Genomic DNA, 24,742 nt, shown 5'->3' on the forward strand with positions numbered 1-24,742 from the left:
AGGTCACCCAGATTTGGGGTGTCTTAAGTTCTTATGCTGGGGGAGAAACCGGAAGGGGCCACTCCCGGAATCTGCAAGTGACTAAGACGGACATGAACTTTGTAGTTCTGCACTGTAAATAGTTTGCATCAATAAAGCCTGTAAAAGACAGGTCGGCGTCCTGCCTGGTTACTCACGAGCAACCAGCACCAGCACCTGACACTGTACACGCAAAAGGTGAATGGGCCATTTCCCTCTTTCTCCCTGATGGGGCTCAAAATCCCATCTTTTGTTTTTCCAACTTTGTGGAGTGAACCCCTAGAGGTTGCTGCTGCCTGTGGCTGCCTTCATTGTCTGTCCTGGCTCCACCGCTTGGCCGTTTCTCAAAGCAGTTTTGCCTTCTCTGCATGAGTCTTGAAACTTTGCCCTGCAAGGACTGTGTGTGCTATTTGCAGGCTTCCTGCCCAAGGAACTCTCGATGAGTGCTGTGTCTTCTTACTCCTCCTTCCTGTATGTATTGTCCTTATAAAACAGTCCGTGTGAGGCACGTAAGGGGATATGAACCTGCAGGGATACCTGGAAACCTGAGGCCATTGCTGGGTGTGCCATTGGGGAGTGGAGGCAGTATGGCGTCACCTTGTGTGTGCATGTGTGGTGCTCCAGGAGCATGTGCTGAGGGTGTGCCCCCATCATTTTCTTATGCGAGTGCTTCCAGATGACCTCTTTAATGAGCCATTCTCCTATTTGTTTGCAAGGAGATTAGGCAATGCTGACTACATAATGAACTCTCATTCCGATTTGTTTATTGGGAGCTTAGAGTAAGTTGCATCAACACAAATGTTATCCCACACTGTCCAGTACATTTCCCTGTTACTTTTCTTATCACAATCAACTGTAATTGCACAAATTGAATTTGCTGGTATATGCTTGAATCTCACCCCAAAACAGCAACAGTCTGAAAGCTCCCCATGTGTTGGAGGCATGTGAGCTAGAACTAGAAGAGAATTTCTGGTCCTAGCATAATGGGAGTATTGCACTGCTCTGTCCAAGGAGGAGGAAACTGGTTATGTACACAACAGCACACATGGGAGCAAAAGAAACCTGGTTCATTGACTCTCCGGGTATCTTTTTTAGGTACCGGTGGCAGCTAGGAATGTGGAGTTTTGCAGCAATGGTTGCAGATGTTTTCATTAGGAAAAATGTGTTGTCAGAATTGTCCCTGATAAATGCCCTGTTAAAAAATTTAATAGAAATCATGCAGTATACAACAAATGCAAGAAAAATGCCAGATGTTGTTTCAACACTTAAACTAATAACATGGTGCAGAGCTGAAACAGCTGTTGTGATTTTGGGGTGGTTTGCAACTCTTTTTTCTTAAGAAAATGGTCATGAAACTTTTGACCTTTGCCGACTTCTTAAAAAGTAGTCTGTCTACAGGGTGCCAGGTAAAATTCCCTCTGCCCCTTTAAAACTACAGTGGTACCTCGGGTTACATACGCTTCAGGTTACAGACTCCGCTAACCCAGAAATAGTGCCTCAGATTAAGAACTTTGCTTCTGGATGAGAACAGAAACCGTGCTCTGGCAGCACAGCAGCAGCAGAAGGCCCCATTAGCTAAAGTGGTGCTTCAGGTTAAGAACAGTTTCAGGTTAAGTACGGACCTCTGGAACAAATTAAGTACTTAACCTGAGGTACCCCTGTACTGGCTTAAACAGGAGATGGAACTGCTGTTGCTTCTGCGATCTGCCACTTCCTTTTGTCCATCCCATCTCCCACTGCAATAGAGAGCAAGGCTCCTGATAATACCAGAAAGCTGATACCTTGGGTTACAGACACTTCCGGTTACATACGCTTCAGGTTACAGACTCCGCTAACCCAGAAATAGTGCTTCAGGTTAAGAACTTTGCTTCAGGATAAGAACAGAAATCATGTGGCAGCGGTGCGGCGGCAGCAGGAGGCCCCATTAGCTAAAGTGGTGCTTCAGGTTAAGAACAGTTTCAGGTTAAGAACAGACCTCCAGAACTAATTAAGTTCTTAACTCGAGGTACCACTGTATGGTGATAGATGGTGAAAGTATTTGGAAGGCATGGTCAGGAGAGGTCATAGCTATGGCATCCCCTAATTAATTAGTAGTTGGAAAGCGGGGCTGGAAAAACCATCACCCTCCAGGTGTGGTTAGACTCCGAAATCCCATCATCCCTGACCACTGGACATGTTGGCTGGAGCTTTTGGAAGCTGTACCTAAGCAGCATTTGAAAGAGACATTTCAGATAAACAATCCTTTGCTACGGATGTTTATTTTATATCATTTAGGTTTGCTTTAAATGTTTCAGTTGTTTTGTGTGTTCTTAATTGTTTTTTTACTAAACAGTAAGAGCTGTTTGACAGTGGAGCAGACTCCCTCAGAAGGTGGTGGATTCTCCTTCCTTGGAGGTCTTTAAGTGGAGGTTGGATGCTTTAAGTTTAGGGTTGCCATACGTCTGGTATTCAGCCCTCGTATTGTCTGGGTGGCAAGCGCTAAAATGTCCGGGGAAACCTGGGTGTATGGCAGCCCATGTCGGAAGTGTAGATTTTGGTGAATTTCATTAAAAATAGTTCACAAATTCTTTGGACAATCCCCCCTTTTTGGAAACATGGCAACCCTACTTTAGTTGAGGGGGTTAGACTTGGGAAGGGGGTTGGTCCCTTCCAACTCTACAATTCTATGATTCTATGATTTATTTTTCTCCTTTATTGTACGTCACCTTTAGATGACTGTGAGAGGCAAAGAGGGTGCCCTAGAGGGACAGGTGTCCTTTATTTTTTTTAAAAGATATTTATTGGGGAAAAAAATTGAATATAAGAAAAAATAAAAATACCAAATAATAAAGTTAAAAACACACATTAATTTTCAATAACATAACTTCCATACCCTTATTTCCTCCGACCTTCTCATACTTCCCTTCTTTGTATTCCATTTCAATTTGTTAGTTCAGCAAATCCTTACCATTACTTTACCCATTTATAATCCTTTTTTTCATATCTCCTAAAGCATTACAGCTGGAAACCGCTTAGTTTCTATTCAACATCTTTTTAACATTCATTAATTTTACAATATTTCTTTAAATAGTCTTTGAATTTCTTCCAGTTAGAGGGACAGGTGTCCTAGAGGGATAGTGGCTTTCCACCTTCATCTGATCCCAATACCACCTCACTTTAGTACAAGGGTACTACTACAGTACTTTTAAAACATGAGTGGATATGGCCAAGAGAAACCCAGGACAAGGGTTACTCTTGATCAAAAGCAGTGACAGCATCAACTACCGGCCCCCATGCATAGGTCTGCCCTGTCTTCCCTCATTTTGAGACAGTGAAAGGTTGCATCTGCGCAGATATTACATTGGCACAAAGCACCTCAGGCATGAATTGGGCATTGCCAGTGTGCAAGCAGAGGACTGAGTTTAGGATACTGGATTTGGCACCCTGACTCCCTGTTTAAAAACCAGCTATAGTCAGAGGGAGAGAGCTCTCCATTCTTCAGCCATGCAAGCAAGAGGCATTATTAGAATTCAGTGACATGTTCCAGCCAGGCAAATAACTTGGGCAGGGCAGGAAAGCAAAGCCCAGTGAAGGATGTGTTGTAGGAAGAGGAGATGTGGCCTCAGGAGGGTCCTGGGGGTCTGAGAGAGAAGCATTTGGATCCCATGCCTGAGGTTCCTCACCCTTGGCCTATGACTTCAGAAAAGCAACAGCTATGAAAGGAATTGTGTATAAACATAATGAGCTGGGGGCACTTGGCCTAACTGGTATATAGGCATGTTGAGTCCAGTTTCCCCTTATCCTGTCACCACATGAGCAAATTTATGATGTTTATGGACCCATCACCAATATTTCTGGCACAGTCTGCTGGCAGAAAGGCTTAAAATCACCGAAAGGGCATGCAAAAGACTTAGTACGTGCACAGTTTTATTTCTCAGCTGTACAACTTTGTTCATTCTTCTTTGGTTTAACATCTAAAGGAAAAGAGCCAAGGGTGAAAAGGGTTTCCTTTGTTTATTTTTTAGAGCAGAACAGATGTGCATTCAAATACAATCCCTCATGTGTAATGAACACAGTTCGGCCTTGCAGCACAGACAAGATTGCATTAACAAAACCATCCGGAGTTTCAGATTTGCCTTCATGTATAGCTCGCCCACTTGGGTTGAAATATGTGCCAAACCACAGCCGACATTCATAGGAAGAAAACACTGCCATCGAGATGGATGAGAATCATAGTCATTTTCAGTGTTCAGCCTCGAAGACCTAATAGTAGAAGGGTCAAGTTAAAATATAAGATGTAGGCCCGACCCTAAGATGGTTGGATGGTGCCCTGTTTGCCTCCTTCTGGCAACTCCCGCAGCCAAGCTGGTGCCAAATGTATTGCTCTGCTTTCCTTTGGACCCACATCAGCGAGGCCAAGAGTGGGGTCATGTTTCCTGGGCAGCCCAGGGCCTCCATACACGCTGCCCAGGCTTGCATCCCAAGGAGGTTACTTTGGTGCTGCTAAAGCAGTGGTTTGACTTCACTCTTGGTGGTGTATGCTATTGCCTCTCAAAACAAATGGATACCAACAGCAACAGCAACACCAACACATGTACTAGATAGTATGTATATTTACTGGCCCAGTACTAAGACGAAGGTCTACCAGGCTTGTGTGGTGAGCACTTCTTTATGGAAGTGAGTTGTGGGCAACTTAACACTCATCAGAGGCGTTGCTTCAATGCCTTCCACACACACTACATTAAGAAGATTATAGGCATCTCATGGCAGGACAGAGTTTCAAACAAAGATGTGCTCTCCCAAGCCCACATTCCCAGGACCTTCTCACTCCTGTCTCAGCGACGTCTATGCTGGCTTGGTCATGTACACAGAATGGAAGATGGCAGGATCCCCAAGGACGTTCTCTACAGGGAGCTGGCTTCAAGCACTAAGCCTGTTGGCAAACCAACTCTGCTTTACAAAGATGTCTGCAAACGTGACGTGGTGGCTGGCCACATGAGTCAACAGTGTGATGCAGCAGCACAGAAAGCTAATGCTATTATAGGCTGTATCAATGGAAGCATAGTGTCCAGATCAAGGGAAGTAATAGCACCACTCTATTCTGCCTTGGTCAGACCACACCTGGAATACTGTGTCCAATTGGGGTGTGGGGGTGTTAATTGGGTTATTGTTTTTGCTTTGATTTTATACGTTGTGATCTTTTGTGTGAACTGCCCTGAGACCTCTGAGTATAGGGCGGTATATAAATTCTAATAATAATAAATATTCAGTGCTTTTTTCTGGGGGTACTCAAGGGTATGCCATACTATCGCCTTTTTTTTCTAGAATAAAAGCACTGGTTTAAAGTGTAGCAGGGACGCGGGTGGCACTGTGGGTGAAACCACAGAGCCTAGGATTTGCCGATCAGAAGGTCGGCGGTTTGAATCCCCGCAACGGGGTGATCTCCCGTTGCTCAGTCCCTGCTCCTGTCAACCTAGCAGTTCGAAAGCATGTCAAAGTGCAAGTAGATAAATAGGTACCGCTCTGGCGGGAAGGTAAATGGTGTTTCCGTGTGCTGCTCTGGTTCGCCAAAAGTGGCTTAGTCATGCTGGCCACATGACCCGGAAGCTGTAGGCCGGCTCCCTTGGCCAATAAAGCGAGATGAGCGCCACAACCCCAGAGTCGGCCACGACTGGACCTAATGGTCAGGGGTCCCTTTACCTTTACCTAAAGTGTGGCACTTACTGTAACAACTACATGGTGAGCACCAGCAATTTTTTATTTTATTTTACTGAGGACTGAAATGACAGGAGGCCAGTCACGGCTATTCCAAATGCACTGTGGTTACTTTAGGATAGGGTTGCTAGAGGCAAAAGAGGGCAAGGATGATGCACCTTTAATGGATGTGCAGAAGAGGAAATCTTTGCAGGTGTAGCTGGGACTGCCCTACCTTAAAGTGCAATGAAATTTCCCCTCGGCTCTTGTTTATTATAGTTTACAGTATAATATTGGGCTACATTCCAGTATACACTTAACTAGGAGGCTGTCCTAGTGATCACAGTGGAATTTACTTATGTAGTGGGTACAGTCAGCCCTTTCGTTGCAGGGGGTTGGACTAGATGATCCTTGGGGTCATTTCCAAAACTCTGTGATTCTATAATTCTAAGCCCATAATTTATGTGCAGGTTACCTTCCAGGGGAACACGCCCACATTGGATGAGATTGCTGAAGTCTTTTTTTCCCGGAAGTCTGCCCCCTTTCCAATCTGTAAAATAATAATAATAATTTCCAAGTGCGTAACGCTGAATGTGTGCAAGTCAAATTTGTGTACGTTGCGGGCTTACTGTATCTCATATGTATTTACATATGTCTTGCAAGGGTGGGGGACCTTTAGCCACTTCAGCTGTTACTGGACTCCAACTCCCATCATCCCTGACCAGTTGCCACGGTGACGGGGGCTGATGGGAGTTGGGAGGCCTATCCCTGTTATGTACTGAAGTTCTCACCCTGGGCCAGCAGGGGGATACTGTAGATAGTTTTCACTCAAGTCCACATATGCAAATAAGGAATTGAAAGTGATGTTCAGTGATTGGATAGTTACAGAAAGTTGTTACTGTTGCTTTGCAGTGGAGCTCTCCATAAGCAGGTTGGCTGAACCCTTCAGTCCAGTTCTGTTCTGGGCCTGTGAATAAACAAGAGCTGTTTGAAGAATCGCTGTGTTGTCTGATATGTTCACCCTCAATTTAACAACCCCATTCATCTAGAAGGCCTATTCCTGAATCTGATGTATAGCTCTATGCTACAAGTTAGTTAATCCCAGCATGAACATATCAATCACACTCACGTAGCTTTCATTGCTGTTTTCACCATTAAACAAATAATCATAATTTCAGTAAGAAAACACGCATTGCTAGAAACACCCCCCCCCTTCACAGTCAGGCCTCTGTTTTTTCATTGCACACTCTAATGTGGGAGTGGCTGACACTGACAAAAATGCAAAAATGCACACCAGAGAAAACTTGAGACACCAAGGTTTTAAAAAATTATGCGAGGGGCAGAGTAGGCAGAATCCAAGTGGTGGTGAGCCAAAACGGATGAAAGCAAGTCCCTGCTGGGTTAAAAGGAAGCAAAAATGAGACAAGCAGACTGAGTAGGTGGGGATTGTACCAAGTTTTATGCATGTGGGGTGGGTCTCGTCTACAGAGAATTGCGAAGAAAAAAGAATTAGGAATGATTATTATGAAACCACAGCAAAACAAGGATGGGGCAAGCTCCTCCAGTTCTTGCAACAAAGCAATGACCTCTAGATTCCCTCTTGAACATTTCTGCAGAGGAAGATAAATGGAAATGACATTTACTATACATTTTGGAAAGCTGTTGGTTCACTGTGCATCTGGATTTTTCATGGTTGTTCCTGAGATCAAGGAGCAGGTGGGTGACATTCTGAATGAAGGTGGTGGACTGAACCTTTCAAAACTGCACTGAGTTGCTGGGTTTCTTAGAATCCCCAAGCAACACTGGGTACAAGGCTGCTAGCAAAAGATGATGATGATGATGATAATTTTTATTTATATCCCGCCCTCCCCAGCCGAAGCCGGGCTCAGATAAACTACAATAAAACTGCTTACAGATATAGGAAACATGATTAATGGCGCAGTCCTGCACGTCTGCTCAGTAAGCCTTATTGAGTTCAAGAGGTCTTACTCTCAGGTATGTGTGTGTGTAGGATTGCAGCCTGTAATCAAATCTGAATCAATTAGTGCTGTTATTTCTGCAGTGTTGCAGAATCTGGAAAGTTTAGCAATTAGGGGAGATGTTAGGGGAGATCCGTGATAGCACTTACACAGGTGCAGCAGGGAGAGGACTGCAATGCGCAGGAGGGTCATATTTCAAATAAACCCTGCTTCAGCTTAACCAGAGTTTTAGGGTTCAGATATAATGCTAAACTGTGGTTGGCCCAAAGCAGAAGCAGAAGTTTGTGTTCTCCTCACGGTTGTGTTGGAGGGGAGGGAAAGGGAGTGTGTGAGCGCCTGAGGGTCTCCTAGGCTTTTTGTCATCGCAGTAATGCATCGCCTATTGTGATGTCTGCGTGCAGTCACTGTGACCGCAGGTAAAACACACAAGAACGAAAACATTAATCTCTTCTATGAGAAGAAATCAACTGACAGAAAAAAGGAAAGAACTAGCCAAGTGAAACCAAGAGACGGATTATCTTCAGAAATTCACTACTTGGGGCAGGGTAAAGAACATTCTGCCTTCAGCTTTTGCAAATTACCGTATTTTTTGCACCATAACACTCACTTTTTTCCTCCTAAAAAGTAAGGGGAAATTTCTGTGCGTGTTATGGAGGGAATGCCTACGGGTGGCATGCCTACGGATTTTCCTCCTCTAAAAACTATGTGCGTGTTATGGTCGGGTGCGTGTTATAGAGCGAAAAATACGGTACTTTTTCCTTTTCTTTTTTCTTTAGGGAACAAAACCCCAGTAGCTACTTTGCTGTAGGATCTTCCAGGCACAGCAGGGCTTGTTCCAGAGAAGGGGTAAGGTGTGCAGTATATAATCTCTAGTCGGTAAAAGGGCTGAATTACCCTCCAAGAACAACATTAGGTACTTCAGTAATATTAATGTTCCCGCATGTACACAATCCAATATTCACACACATTTTCCTATTGGCCCTCCAGACAGTCCTCTCCCCTGCGTCCAGGTACCCCTGCAAGAGCATTTTTTGAAATGCCAAGTGACTGTGATAAGATGATATCCTATTGAGTTCTGCACAAATTACGATGGTGATTACAGGAAGCTCCTAACTGTAATGTGTTTGTTAGAGCAAAATGGAATGTTCGTATTCATTTTCCCAGAAGACAGCCCAAGAACCAAGAGTACAGGGATTATTTTGCTAATCAAATAGAATTACTTTTGTATAGAAGAGCTAAGCATGGGAAATGGTTGTTTTTGCTACTATAAAAGATTCCCCCCTGCCCCAAGTTCATTGGATCCAAATTTCAGCTTTTTAAAAAAGATTATTATGCCTCATAATGTGAAGGCTACAGCTCAAAAGTTAGGTCAAGTTGTTAAATTATCTACCAATTAATTGTTATGAGTGCTCAAATACAAACCAGAGGGTGGGATGATGATGATTTGATTTTTTTTTTACGTAAATGATTTTTAAAAAGGAAGCCAGTCATTTCATTTAAATTATGGTTTGCATGCTGACAATTCTCAAATGGGTAATCTCATTTTTATGGACTGAAATGTAGCACAAGCTACTTTATTAGCATTATTCCCACCACTTTCTTCATTAAAATAGAAAGGAAGTAGGCATGATTCAACTCCCTGAGGAAGGTATAGAGACACGTGCCCAGGCTTTGGTATTCTCACCATGTAAAGTGGCAGTGAAAGTGGGATCATATCGTTGGAGAGGGCCTTGTAGACCATCCAGATCCTGCTTCATGCAGGAATTTCAAAGTGTCCCTGGTAAATCTGTTCCTTGACTTCTCATTCACATTGTGAGATTGCCACTTACCCTGCAACTTACTCATCACCACTGGCTACACTGGCAGGGGCAGGTGTTGGAGTCCAAACATCTGGAGGGCCACAGATTCCCTATCCCTTCCATAAAGAATCTAGATGGCTTACAGAAAAGGTGGCGAACTGACAGCCCATTAGCCAGACCTGGCCTGCAAAGCTGTTTTTAGTGACCCACCAACCTTTTCCGGGGGGGGGGGATGTCCCTTCCTGTTTCCTCTTAAGCGTTTGTAAAAATGAAACCACATCAGAAGGTACTTTTCAAAGTTAAGAAGAGACACAGGAGTTTGGAACGGCTTTCTTCCCCATCATAGTGCTGGGATAGGATGCTACAAGGAGGAAAACCACTCATTGTTTCTTTATTTTTTACTTGTTTATTTATGTTTAGGTAATGTACATACAGCTCTATATTTCAAAGATAATCCATAAGTGATTTACAGTGCCCTAAAATATCACAAGTAAAAGTCAAATACAAAAAAGGGAAAATAATAATAATAATGTTGTGGTATGATAAATTACAGCTTTCAGCATGCACCAGTTCATCAAGGGAAAACTACAGAGCTGAAATAATGGGAGAGGTCTGGGCACATTTTGTGGGGGAACAATATTATCTACTGCTAAACCATAAAGACTTTCAGAGTTGTGGAATATGGACATTATGTTGTCTTTGGAGGGATTTGTGTGTGTGTGTGTGTGTGCGCACGCACGCCTTTTCGTCTGATAAGGCACTGAGACAATGCTTCACTTAACAGCTGGAAAGGAAGTTGTTGAGTCTATATTGCTTCCTCTGGTGACTGAAGAATTCTACGTTTGCCATTAGTTTAAGATAGGAGTTTAATGCTATGGAAATATGAAAGCTTGGAAACTATAAATCGCTCCATATCAACCTATCAGATTATTTCCCAAGAATAAAAACGCAAATAAGCTTAAAAAAAAAACCCTCCTCCTGTAAAAAATGTAGTTTGCAATTAGCAGCACTTACATGTGTTGAAACTTGGCTGAAAAATTACGTTGACGCCTTTCATAGCTTTCCAGGGCCCAGAAAGCAGAGATGCAAGCCTAGCCTCTTAATTAAAAGTCAATTATAATTAAGAGGCTGCCCTTCTTAACATCTCCAGTTTCTGAGCATAAGAAGGCTGTGAAGGCAATTACAACATTAGACAAGTAAAGATGAGCATTTTTTTAAAAAAAATTACACCTTCAACATTCCAGCCTTCCACACACCCCTCCATGGTTGATCAAGAACAACAGGGAAGGGTGAAAAAGAACGAGGAAGGGAATATATTGACCAGAACGCATTGTTTCAGGTACTAACGTTTTTAACAGAGGCCTGTAAAAGTAGAAGCGAGATCAACTCAAACACGTTTCTTCTGTTGCCAAGTGAATATGTTGACACCAAACCAACGTATTTACATAGATATGTACAAGCCATAAACTTGCTTATGTCAGTCAGTTTCCATTGCTTTCTCTAGTAATGAGGCTCAGAGGCTTGAGGAAGAGGCTGGGCATGAAACATTTATTTCAGGTGGCCTTTTCTCCCAAACTGCAGGAATGGCAATATTGATTAAAAAAAAAAGTTGCTGCTTACAGATCCTACCCCACTAAAAGAGGGGTAAAAGACTACTTGAAAGCCATAAAATAAGGGGGGGAGGGGTAAAGGTAAAAAGGAAAGATTTTGCCTGGTGCTGAAAATAAATAAAGATGGTGCCCTCCCCAGGGAAAACATTCCACAAATAGGGGGCCAGCAGCGAAAAGGCCCACTCTCATTTTTCAACCCTCTCTGAACTTTCCATACTACACAAATACAATTCTGCACACAATAAGATTGATGTATCCCGCAGAGCCATTTGTGTGTGTGTCTCTGTAAAGGATTTCTAACCTGACTTTCATACTGCCCTCACAAGGCAGTTTGCAAACCATTTTAAAGCACCTAAAAATGTAATGATTACAACGTAGGGAAAGGGACCCCTGACCATTAGGTCCAGCCTTGGCCAACTCTGGGGTTGCGGCACTCATCTCGCTTTATTGGCCGAGGGAGCCGGCGTACAGCTTCCAGGTCATGTGGCCAGCATGACTAAGCCGCTTCTGGCAAACCAGAGCAGCGCACGGAAACGCCGTTTACCTTCCCGCCAGAGCGGTACTTATTTATCTACTTGCACTTTGACGTGCTTTCGAACTGCTAGGTTGGCAGGAGCAGGGACCATCCCCGTTGCGGGGATTCGAACCACTGACCTTCTGATTGGCAAGTCCTAGGCTCTGTAGTTTAACCCACACCGCCACCCGCGTTACAACCTAAGAGTTGAATTAAAACCCAGCAGCATTTAAAAATCATACTTGCACAGCACATATTCTAAGTACAGACTGGAATAAAAGGGCCTCCAGAGTTTTCATTAAAAAATACATAAATACATTCGTATTTCCCTGGAGAGTTCCAAAGGTGCGGAAACAGGTGATTTATCCTGGCATCTAAATTATAATTGTGAAGGTGCCAGGTGAACGTCCTGACCTGGGGAGGGAATTCCAAAGCTGGGATGCCACCACAGAGAAGGTTCTCTCTCCATCCGCTTCACTTGGAGAAAGGTTTCAGAAAACTAACTTAAAGGGCAATCCTATGCATGTATTTGTTGTTGTTTAGTCGTTTAGTCGTGTCCGACTCTTCGTGACCCCATGGACCAGAGCATGCCAGGCACTCCTGTCTTCCAATGCCTCCTGCAGTTTGGTCAAACTCATGCTGGTAGCTTCGAGAACACTGCCCAACCATCTTGTCCTCTGTCGTCCCCTTCTCCTTGTGCCCTCCATCTTTCCCAACATCAGGGGCGTTTCCAGGAAGTCTTCTCTTCTCATGAGGTGGCCAAAGTATTGGAGCCTCAGCTTCAGGATCTGTCCTTCCAGTGAGCACTCAGGGCTGATTTCCTTCAGAATGAATAGGTCTGATCTTCTTGCACTCTATGGGACTCTCAAGAGTCTCCTCAAGCACCATAATTCAAAAGCATCAATTCTTTGGCGATCAGCCTTTTTTATGCATGTATACTAAGAAATAGCTTTTTCAACGCGTGTGAGTGTCGGCCAGGCGGGTGAGTAATTTTCAGCAAACCGTCCCTTAACAAAGCTCAACAAATCTGGGCAATCTTCCCCCATTTTCTTAATTCTTAGTTCCCCCAAATACATGGGGGCGTCTTATACATGGAAAAGTACGGTAATTTTTAAGGAATACACTTAAAGCTGATGCCATAAACGGTGACTCTCTAAACGCATGTTTGCAAACTTGCTGCATTATACTGGCACACCAGTCAGTTAGAGAGCTACTGGAATGTACACTCACCAGGAAGCCTGAAATCACCTCTGCCTCATTTGTATGAAAACAACTTTTCTGTGGCATCACACCTGGCAGATGCGAACTTGGGCTGCTCTGCCAAATTGCTGGCAATGGATTGAGAAGCAGCAGTGTTAATTTACTTGTGACGTTCAAGGAGAGCGTAAAATATACCCTATTGCATGCTGGTTTCCAAATCTTGCTTATTCCCTTAAGGTTTAGGGACCAATTTGAAGCCTGGATTCTGCTACTGGTGGAAGATGCTTCAATTGCTGGCTAGAATACAGACCTGTGTAATATTCTTATTTTGAATATGAAAACGTTTGAATTAGAGGGATGGGAAACCCAAGTCACCACCTCCTTTCCAAAGTGCTGATTTCAGCTCCCCACTGATGGGATTCTAGGGCAGTGGCATAGCAGCATTTTCCAAATATCACCCTTTTGCATTTGTCTACACCCCTTTGACTCTTGGGCACAATTGGTGCATTGTTGGCATGCGAGCCTCTTCTTCCCTATTGCATATAGAGCTGCTTTGTGTCGCCTTGGCCCTCTTATTTTTGAATAGCCGCTGGGGAAATCCTTTGCCTCCTTTCCATACCTTTTGCTGCATAATTCCGCCACCTCCCTTACTTCACTGTTCGATGATGCTTCGTTTCCCTATTTCATTGCAAGCCATGCAACTTGTGTTCTTCTTATTAGAGCCCTGCAGCAATGTGCGATGGGTCACAAACTGTACTTCTAACAAGTGCCATCCGTTCGTCAGGAAAACAGTGACCTTGATAGGCCTCCGAACCATTGCATATACAGTAATACCTCCGCGAACATCCGCCTTGTCTAGCGTCCATTCCGGCGAACGTCTGCAGCAATCCCGGAAGTACTGGAACAGGTTTCTTCCAGGTTTGCCACTCGCGTATGCGCAGAAGCGCAAACCGCTCCACGCGTGTGCACAGACATGGCGCTTTGCCCTGCGTCCTTTTCAGCTACTGGCTGGGGCTCTGGAACGGATCCCGGCCGCAAAACGAGGTACAACTGTATAACAGGGCAGGTCCTACCATTAGGCAAAGCAAGGCAGGTGCCTCAGGCGGCAGATGCTGGGGAACAGGGAATGCCAGCAAGGTCTTGAAGGTGTTTGCTGCCCAGCACACCCTAATCTAGCCTCCTGCTCCCAGCGGCAGTGGAAGGAGCCAGTGAAGTAAGATTTGATTGTGAGTCAAGGACCCTCCACCCGCATAGGATTATAATAAGACACACAGATTAATGGTTAATGGGCAAAATTAGGCCACAACTGTTATTGGTTACAGCATGTGAGTAGTATTGGCTTAGGCACTGGATGAAACAGCAATACAGTGGGGCCTCGCAAGACGAAATTAATTCGTTCCGCGAGTTTTTTCGTCTAGCGAATTTTTCGTCTTGCGAAGCACGGTGTCGGAAAAGTTTTGGAAAAGCTTCAAAAATCACCAAAAACCTCAAAAAAGGCTACCACACCGCGTTCTATGAGTTGCTCCTCGAAGTCAAGTCGCAACTGTATTAACGGTGTTAAGAAAAAGGAAACAAACTTGCAAAAAACGCAAGACGTTTTCGTCTTGCGAAGCAAGCCCATAGGGAAATTCGTCTTGCGAAGCAGCTCAAAAACCGCAAAACCCTTTCGTCTAGCGAGTTTTTCGTCTTGCGAGGCATTCGTCTTGCGGGGCACCACTGTACAAGACTCCACTCGACACAGCCAGGAGTCATATCAGGGTTAACAACCAATGAGAGGAGCTTGTTGATGCAAATACAACTGGAAGCAACCCCATGACATCACCGGGGGTTGCGCCATGGCCCTAGCCACTAGCAGGGCATCGGACAGGATCCACGACCGCCGGGTTCCTTTAACGGAATACCCAAAAGAGGAGGGGTAGATGATGGCGCATACCCAATCCTCCAACACAGCAGACACATTCCAATGCCTAACCGCCACCCGAGCCAAAAGACTCGCAGCAAATACCCTCACAGCTGCAACCAATTCCTAATTCTTCTGATGATGTCTGCCAACCACACATCATTTCCTTGATCAGAAAGATGGACACCATCGCCACGAAACAAAAACACATTGCTGTCAGGGTGTGCAATCACATGGCCATTCATATATAGCAGCTTGCGGGCCACCACACGATTCAGAAATTTCCTGGATTTGTCAATAGCTATAGGGCTATGACTGCCACGCCACACCCTTCTTTTTAGAAGGGAGAACCAAAACACAGTGGTTTCTGGGAATAATACAGCCACTTCATCAAAGTCCTCCTTAATGTGCGACAACAAGTCCACGCTCTTCCTGAAGGCAAGTTCAAAGCAGGAACAGACTGAGAGAAGAGGGCTGTTTAAACGCATTTAGCCCCGCCCACCAGCCAGCCCTATTGGTCGGCTGGGAGGCTTGGCCGCGGCAGCAGAACCAATCAGGAGCAGGGAGCCGAATACGACTCTCTGCCCCCGCGGGAGGCTGCTCCCGCTCACAACCCCTCCCCTCTGGGAGGAGGAGAGGCTTTGCCAAACCAGTATGTTGAATTTGGGAGGGGAGGTGTACCATACTGCCCTTTGTTCTGGGCAGCAAAACATTCTGAGCTGCTTATGATCCTTCCCCCCCATTCTGAACTGTTTAAACTGATATGATGCTGATTTAAATGTATGGTGAAGATGAAGACCAGGACAATAAAGGCTGGTTTTCGCCCACAGATAATCTTCACTGGATTGAGACAAATGCTTAGAAACTTTGCTGTGACAGGATTCTGGCAGTTCATTTTTCCTCAGAATGCCTGGTAGGGAAGTTTCCTGAAAGCTATAAGCCTGTGGGTCTTCCATAGGGACTGTTTTGCAAGTAAACACAGCATCTTTCCAAGCTGGAGCACTGAAGCTTGTAATTGTTTACTCACTCTCCTGCCGCAGCTTCACTCCCAAAAAACACAAAGTCTGCATTATGTTTGCTGCATCAAGTCTCCTACATGCACATCCCCCTGATTTGAAAGAAACAACATACTGTGAATTACTGACAACAATTCAAAGCAAAGCACTTTGGCAAAAATTATATTAGGTGCGACAAAAGAAAAGAATGATACCACGTGAGTTCTTCTTTGAGTAGATAAGGATATTTTAAAAATATATTTCTTATTACTTTTTAATTGCACAAGCATCTCAAGGTGATGGACAAAATGAAATAAAAACAGTGGAAAATGTTTTTTAAAAAACATAAACAGATGAGTTTAAAAACAGAAAGAGGAGACACACAGAGCAGAAAGACCCATTCATTCAGCTGGAAAAGCTCGTTGGAACAAAAATATATTCAATTGTTTCCAGAAAGCAGATAGTGGGATTTTGAAGATCTACCAGCAATCTCAGACAATATTCTGCCTAACCCTGCTCCATGCCTTAAGAAATGTCTCCTTAAGTCTGGAAGGAGCCACACGACTCTTTGTAGCCTCTTTGTTATCTTAATTTGGAGACAAGTTCTTTGGAAGAGCTCCAGTCATTCCCACTATTGTTTTTCTGATCCAAGGAGTTCACTCTTTCCAAGTTTATCTTCATTGCCACTGGAAAACATCAGTTTAGGCCCTCACTGTTAAAAACTCTCATGTTTACCCAGGCATGGTTGAAAAGTTCTGCCTCTGGCAACCTTGAAATGATTAGTTTGAGGGTAGGTAATTGTTTTTAGGTTATTTTAAACTCTTTTTAAGGTTATTTTTAACTCTTTTTTAGGGGAAAGAAACGGGGGCGGGGGAGATAACGGTAGAGGTGGCAGAACAGAGAGCGTTCTACAAGCAGTGGGCCTGGTGGAAAGAGGCCTTCATATAATTCCACATTCTCTTTTTTAAAAAGATTACATGTTTTGGTTCATATTGATATTCAGTCTCCTTTGGGCTAGGAAAGTGTTTTGTTTCCAGGCCTCTTCATATTTGGTGTTCTGCATCCTCAGGACTCTAGAGATCCATAGAAGGAACCCAAGGAAAATAATAATAATAATAATAATAATAATAATAATAATAATAACAACAACAACAACAACAACAACAACAACAACAACAACAATAATAATAATAATAATAATAAATTTATTATTTATACCCCGCCCATCTGGCTGGGTTTCTCCAGCCACTCTGGGCGGCTTCCAACAAAGATTAAAATACAATGGTCTATTGAACATTAAAAGCATCCCTAAACAAGGCTGCCTTCAGTTGTCTTCTAAAAGTAAGGAACATCTGGTTCACACCCCTGTAATTCAGGAATCTCAGCTAAAGCATCCAAGACAGATATATCCAGTGCTTTTTTTTAAGTAGAAAAATAGGTGCCGGTACTTACCATGAAGTTGTTACAGTAAGTGGCAACAACAACAAAAGAGGTGCTGGTATTGCGTACCATCGGATACTTTGGTGCAAAACAAAAGGGATACAAAAATGGGAGAAGTGAGGAAGTCAGGAAAATAATTTAACCAAAGTGGAGATAAGAAAGAGGGAATTTTTGTGTTTTTTTCCTATATGTGTTTTTTTTTCTTTTTTCTTTTTAGTGTCTAATTTTTGTATTTTGTATTTTTGTACTTTTGTATTTTGTATTTGTTTTGTATTTGTTCTTTTTTGTTTTTTCTCTTTTAACTTTTCTATTGATAAAATCTAATAAAATATCATTTAAAAAAAATACTTTGGTGCAAAACATGGGTCATTTATTCCAGTAAGGTTTTACCTCTTCTCCCATCTGCTCTGGGTGCTAGCAGGCTAGTGTTGCGAATCCATCCACCCTTGAGATTGACCCAGGACCCACAGCGGCCTTGTAGGACCCACCCTTTCTTGCCCCTCTGTAATATTAGGCCTCTGTCCTTCATTCCTGCTGCTCAGGTAGTCCCGGAAAGAGAACGTCCGTTCCCCTTCTTAACCTACGTCCTGAGGATATAACACAGATCTACTTTATTGCGGTAGGAATGACTAAGGTTGTGTATACAAAGCAGTGCAATGTAAACTGAGCTAGCAAAATATGTATATTGTGGTTACTATTATCATTATTATTAGCAATCGCTATAATAACAGGATTGAAAAATTATGAATTTTATTGAAGAGCTCTTGCTGGTTTTACAGTTATTTCACTGGAATTGTTGCATGGTGTGTTTTCAATCTTGTTTTGATAGCGTATGTCACCTACAGAATGTATTTTATTAGGTGGCTCATAGGTACAAATAATAAGGTAGTAATAATAATAATGTTATAATAATTTATTATTTATACTCTGCCCATCTGGCTGAGTTTCCCCAGCCACTCTGGGCAGCTCCGCTCCCAACAGAATATTAATAACAATAATAAAAAGCAATAAAATATCAAACATTAAAAACTTCCCTAAACAGGGCTGCCTTCAGATGCCTTCTAAAAGTCAGATAGTTGTTTATTTCCTTGACATCTGAAGGGAGGGCGTTCCACAGGGCGGGCGCCACTACCAAGAAGGCCCTCTGCCTGGTTCCCTGTAGCAAATAACATCACCATCCATTTGAATTGTGAGCTGCAAAGCAAAAGAGCTAGGCTCCCTGCTCCAACACCCTAAAATTCAACACTGGGAGGGGAATGCAAGCAAGAGAAAATTAGGCACACAGACTTCAGTTATTGCAAAGCTATAGTTAGTTATTGTAAGGTGGTATCTTGTAATAAAGGGACGTGGGTGGCGCTGTGGGCTAAACCACAGAGCCCAGGGCTTTCTGATCAGAAGGTTGGCGGTTCGAACCCCCGCGACGAGGTGAGCTCCCGTTGCTCGGTCCCTGCTCCTGCCAACCTAGCAGTTCGAAAGGACATCAAAGTACAAGTAGATAAATAGCTACCACTCTGGCGGGAAGGTAAATGGCGTTTCATTGTGCTGCTCTGGTTCGCCAGAAGCGGCTTAGTCATGCTGGCCACATGACCCGGAAGCTGTACGCCGGCTCCCTCGGCTAATAAAGTGAGATGAGCGCCGCAACCCCAGAGTCGGCCACGACTGGACCTAATGGTCAGGGGTCCCTTTACCTTTATCTTGTAATAATTCCCCTCCCCCCAACAATCTACACCTGGGGTTCCCAAACTGTCTCTGAGGAACCTTGTATGCAACAGGTGCTCTCTCCTTTTAAAAAACCTGCAAAGTGAGGACAGTCTGGAAGTGATGGGGGCAGAGCCATCTTAAAGGAATGGAGAGGATAAGTGTAACCTCCCTTTGGTTGTGTTTGGGTGAGTTTCTTTGAGAAAAAGTTATTTCTTTGGCATGCAGATTTACCATATATTGTAAACCACCCAGTGATCCTCAGATGAAGGGTGGTGTAGAAATGTACCGTATTTTTTGCACCATAACACTCACTTTTTTCCTCCTAGAAAGTAAGGGGAAATGTCTGTGCGTGTTATGGAGCGAATGCCTATGGGTGGCGGGGGGGATCTGCTGCAGTCGTGAGCAGAGGATCCATGGTTCCCCTTCCTTCCCTCCTCTGTGGTTACAAAGCATGGATCCACCTGGATCCTCAGGATTTTTGCATTGGGCTACTCCAAACGCACTGTCAGATCACATGTCTGTGGCCACAACATGAACCACAAAAATCATATATCCACTATTTCGTTTAGAATATTCTTTTTCTTGTTTTCCTCCTCTAAAAACTACGTGCGTGTTATGGTCTGGTGCGTGTTATAGAGCAAAAAATACGGTAATTAATAATAATAATAGTCACAAGCGGCAACAGAGGATGACATCAGTCCCAGCTATGAAAAAATGCAGTCGCTGCTCCACATCGCTGGTCTCTTCATATACTGTGTGCAACCAACAAGGTTAATGCCAAAGTAAATCCCACTGAATTCAGTGAGGCTTCTTAGCCAATATCCAGAGGTCCTTTGGTTCGGACTGTATTTTTAACAATAATATTTAGCAATAATAATAAATAACATATAGGAGCCAATGTGAAGAATAGCGAGTAAAAACAACAACAAGAACAATAAGTTATTCCTTTTTGTTCTTTGCATTGGCTCCTGCATATTTTTACAGTATTAGTAGTGGTAATAAAGTAGTAGGAGCCAAGACAAAGCAGAGGAAAAAACCCATATTATAATTATTGTATTTAGGAGCCAATGCAAAGAATAGAAAAGAAAGTATTATACTTATTATTAGTATATGCAGGAGCCAATGCAAAGCACAGGAAAAAGTATCGTATTATATTAAATATATTAGATATTATATTAAACGACGTTAAATCTTATTTTGTGCACAAGCCATTGCAAAGAATGGAAGATAAAATAATGTCCAGGAGCGAGTGCGAAGTATAGGAAAATAAATAAAAAAACCCCTAGCTTTATCATCTTGGAAAGATGGGCGGCTTTCCTGGAGCGTTTTGAAAAAGTTAAAGGAGAGGAAGAAACCACGTTGCTCTTGGCGGCGGCGGCAGCAGCAACAGCAAGCAGGCCTGGAGGTTGGCTTAGTAACCAGAGAGCGGCTAGACCTGCCAGGGCCCCAGAACGGGGCGGGACAGGAGGGAGAGAGCGAGCGAGCGAGCGGGAGACGGGATCCCATCGAGCTTGTGTCAGCAGCTTCCCCGAGGGGCGTGAGTGGCTGAGAGGCGGGCGGGCGCGCGGGGGAGGGAGGCTGCTTCGCGGCTGGCTACAATGGTTACAGCCCCGGAGAGGCAGCGTTAGGGACGCGCGCGCAGACACACCGACACAACAAGCGCGCACGCACTCCGGGAGCAGCCGCTTCGGCTGGTGTCGGCAGGAGGAGGAGGAGGAGGAGGAGGGCGCAGGCAGGCGCCGAAGAAAGATCCCAAGCCCGCATCGCCTTGCCTTCGCCGCTCGGGCTCTGGAAACCGCGGCTAACTTGCAGGGAAACTTTGCGCCCTGGGCTGCGTCCTCTTTCGCCAAGCAAACAAGCCGGAAGGGGGTTGAGGGGAGAGAGATGGGGGGCTCGGGCCGGTCAAAATAGCTACCCAGGGAGGAGATGCTGCCGACGCCGAAGCCCCGATCCATCGGCTCCCCCTCTCCGGGCTCCTTTGCAGGTTCCAGTTAGCGCCATCGCCGGGGAGGAGAGAGGGCTCCCCGTCCCGTGCCCAGCGCTCCAGGATCGAGGTGTTGCGGTGTTGTTTTTGAACTCAAGGCGGCTGGTAAGTGAAGTCGGTGTGTGTTGCCTTGGACGGGTGGGAGGCGGCGTCGGCGTCCTGCCCTAATTATCTTTCGAGAGTGCTGTAATACGGGGTGGGTCTGTCCCCAGCTCCAAAATACCCCTCCCCACAAGTACTCCCGAGTCTTTAGTTCGTGTGCGCGCACTTGGGTATCTCTGATAAGGACTACTGAGACCATGATGCGGAGTTGGGCTGCGTGCTCGCCTGCTGATGGGGGCAAGTGAAAGTCTGAAGGGTGGCATGTGTCGGACCCCACCTCCCCTCCCCGTGGGGTGTGCAGGAGGGGGAAGGGAAGGCTTGTGGTGGGATTGCTGTGGATGATAGGGCGCAGCAGGGGCACGGAGCCTTTGGCCCTCCGGATATTGGACTACAAGCCCCATCAGCCTTAACTATTGGCCGCGCAGGCCGGGGTTGATGGCACTTTGAGTTCAGCAGCGTCCAGCATGCCGAAGGTTTCCCCACCCCTGGAAGAAATTCCTAAAGCAGACCTTTTTTGTTGTTTGCTTTCTGTACTTTTTAAAAGAGTCGCTGGGAAATTGTGATGGTGTGGAGGCATCAGCTGCAGTGAAAGTGTGTGTTGGAAGGATCAAACCTCTCCCACGTTTGTAAACCACCAAAGGGAAAAGCCATCAAAGCGGTGTGGTTTTGGAGTCGTAAAGAATCTGTTTTCTACATGGATCACCCCCCACGTGGAACATATATAATTGGACTGGGAGGTCAGGATGGAGACAAATGTCTTTGCTTGGTGTTGGGATGAGCATTTGTGAGTGTGTGTGTGTGAGAGATGTACAGATGGATTTGTTGGAAGGGAAAGGATAAATTTCTTAGGGCACATTTTTCTTCCCCTGCTCTGTATGTCTGTGTCTTTTTTCACTCAGCAAGCCTGCCTGCCTGCCGGTCTCTCTCCCTTTTAAATAATTGTGGAAAATTTGTGTCTCATCAGAAGAATGCAAGGGAGGAAAGAGAATATTGATGCAAGCTGTTTTGCTGCTGTTGTTAAAGTTTCCCACTATTTCCTGTCCCAAAACCTCAGCACAGAGCAGAAATTTTGAGGTTCACAAACTAGCAGATGGAGAAGACATTTAGAATAAAACTTGAGCTTTGAAAGTTAAGATGCTAGTGCCCTGATACAATTTTTTTTCCTGAGAGAATGATCCCCAGTCACTTCCACGAAGTTTTCTTCTGAGGATCTTGGCCTGCTCGCCTTCAACACTCTTACTCTGCGGTAATAATCCTGTTGACATTCAGCTGAGATTGGGAGAGAGGAGGAGGAGGAGGAGATTTGTGGGAGAAAAGTCTGAAATCGGGGGAGAAATCTGCTGGGGAGTGCTGAGAAATAATACGGGTTTCATTTTTGATATTTATCTACCTGTAATCAACACCTCCGCAAAACCACAGCGTAATCTCTCCTCTCATATTGGAGAGTGTGTCATTCTCCCTAAATTGCATGTTTTAAAAACAACAAAGGCAGGATTTACTTCATAGAGAACCGCCAGGAGTTGCTCTGGAGCAGTCTGATTTTGGTTGGGAATTGAAACGGCGCAACCGGTTTTGCGTGTTGGGTGGATCCCGAACTAAATGCATGGCATCCAAAACTGTGGGGCCACAGGTGGCTGTTGACAACTGGTGTATCTAAAGCATCTTCTTCGCGGCACAAATTGGACGTATTTCTCCTGTTCTTGAGATATGGCATTGATTGTGATTGCAGCTTGGCTGGGTTTGTTGGAAAGAGAGAAAGCGGGTGGGCTGCGGGTAGGATTTTCTGCTGGTGTTTTGACTGTTTGCATCTGGAGAAATTTGGGGCATACTTAACCAAGTAACTACAGTATTTTTAGTCCCACAGGACTGATTGACAAGAAAATGTGGTGTATTGTTTTTTGTTCCTGGTAGGCTTCAGATCAGCAAGGGTCAGATCCACACCATCCATTTACAGCCCACTCACTTTGCCCAGAGAATCTTGGCAGCTTAGTTTTCCCCCTTCAAAGTTATAACAGGGGTGGTCTTTGGTAATCTTTCGTAATATGGTGCCCGGCATGAGGCCAAAATCTTGTACGCCCAAATAGGTAAAGGTAAATGGACCCCTGACCATTAGGTCCAGTTGTGACCAACTCTTGGGTTGTGGCGCTCATCTCGCTTTATTGGCCGAGGGAGCCGGCCTACAGCTTCCAGGTCATGTGGCCAGCATGACTAAGCCGCTTCTGGCGAACCAGAGCAGCGCACAGAAACGCTGTTTACCTTCCCGCCGGAGCGGTACCTATTTATCTACTTGCACTTCGATGTGCTTTCGAACTGCTAGGTTGGCAGGAGCAGGGACCGAGAAACGGGAGCTCACCCCGTTGTGGGGATTCAAACCACCAACCTTCTGATCGGCAAGTCCTAGGCTCTGTGGTTTAACCCACAGCGCTACCCGCATTCCTGTACGCCCAAATAGAGCTCATCAATTACAGATCTTCTGAATTTAAAATTCCCAGCATCCTTAGCAAACGACAGTTCCCAGGAAGCTCTGGGGTAAGCCATGTGCTTTGAATGTATGGTGTGGGTCTGTCAGATCTACTTTTGATTACGCATAGAATATGGGCACCGTTGGTGAAATTGGTGGTCCGCTCGCTTATGGCAGCCTCTCTCCATCCAGCTCCTTGGATCCTGAGGCTTCTTGGCCATATATGCTTTTGCTTCGGGGCCAGTGTTTAATTTATTTATTTTTAAGTGGGTCTGGGTACAAGGGGGACTCAGCCCAAAGGCTTCTCCGCCTGCAAGTGCCACCCCTCTCCACCCCCTTCAAATTGGCATTACAAAATATCCCTGAATTTCCCTTGGGCGTAATTGGGGACAGGAGGTTACCATAGTTCAGAGTATCTGATTTGCATGAGAGGGTCCCAGGTTCAATCCTGACAACTCTCAGCACCGTTAAGAAACCACAGTTCCCATAATTATTCGCCGTGACTATTTAAAGTGGTATGGTAGTGCTTTAAATGTCTAGTGCAGATGGGGCCCTTATCTCAGAAAATGTGGAGCTATGCGTTTGCCACCACAGTGTGCAATTTCACTTTGCTTTATGTGCCTCATCTGTACCTTCAGCCCAGTAGCACAAACATTGGAAATATAAATATATTTCTGTCCTCATCCTAGCGTTTTGTTTACTTAAGTGATGTTGATGGGTGAATGGAATTGTATTTGTCTTCCCATTCGGTTCAGAGTTTTCAGCCCCAACAGAACAGAAACCAGAGGGTTCAGGATCACTCAGTTTGAACTGGAAAAAATGAGCAGGCAAGGAATGCTAAGTGCTTAGCCACACTTCTTATTGTCCTGCTGTGGGAGCCTTCTTCAGCACTCAATCGGAGAAAATTCGGGTTTTCTCTGGATTGATGTTTGCTCCTGTTGAAAGCTAAAGTGTGTGCTTGACCTGGGAAAGCAGCGAGGCTAGGGGGAAACGCCTCAGACTCGTGCCTAGAAAGTGCAGGTCAACCATCTTCTTTTTTTTTGACATTTCTTATTTACAGCACTTTGCTCCTTTCACATGCTTGATCGTACCTTGCTCAAGACCGGCTTGAGCAAGCAGCACAAATATACTGCTTGCATGTTGCCAAGGTGGTGGTTGTTTTCCTTTTTCACCCAGCAGTTTGCACATCAAACAAGAAGGCAGGAGAAACAAAATGCTGTGGAATGTTGATCCATAATCATTACCATAGTGAAAACATAGGTTAGACAGTTGTAAATAAGTCACAACACTTGGCTGTTAATAATCATCTAATTTCTGCTATTAGATGAATGCAGAGTTCCAATCTTTACTTTGGGAACAAGGAATC

General features: G+C 44.7%; 1 protein-coding gene across 6 annotated transcripts in view; it reads left to right on the forward strand.

Moving 5' to 3' along the window:
* Positions 1 to 20,464: 20,464 nt before the first annotated feature.
* Positions 20,465 to 24,742, forward strand: part of PTPN13 (protein tyrosine phosphatase non-receptor type 13) — a 172,333-nt gene continuing 168,055 nt past the window's right edge. For 3 of the 6 annotated variants that reach the window (XM_082236238.1, XM_082236240.1, XM_082236241.1), the window contains exon 1: positions 20,466 to 20,918. The gene's annotated coding sequence lies outside the window, so the exon portion shown is untranslated. Of the gene's footprint in view, positions 20,919 to 24,742 lie in introns of all 6 variants that reach the window. The other 3 variants (XM_082236239.1, XM_082236242.1, XM_082236237.1) reach the window with 2 other exon arrangements.

The sequence above is a fragment of the Podarcis vaucheri genome (assembly GCF_965113315.1).
Source record: "Podarcis vaucheri genome assembly, chromosome: 9".
Taxonomy (NCBI): domain Eukaryota; kingdom Metazoa; phylum Chordata; class Lepidosauria; order Squamata; family Lacertidae; genus Podarcis; species Podarcis vaucheri.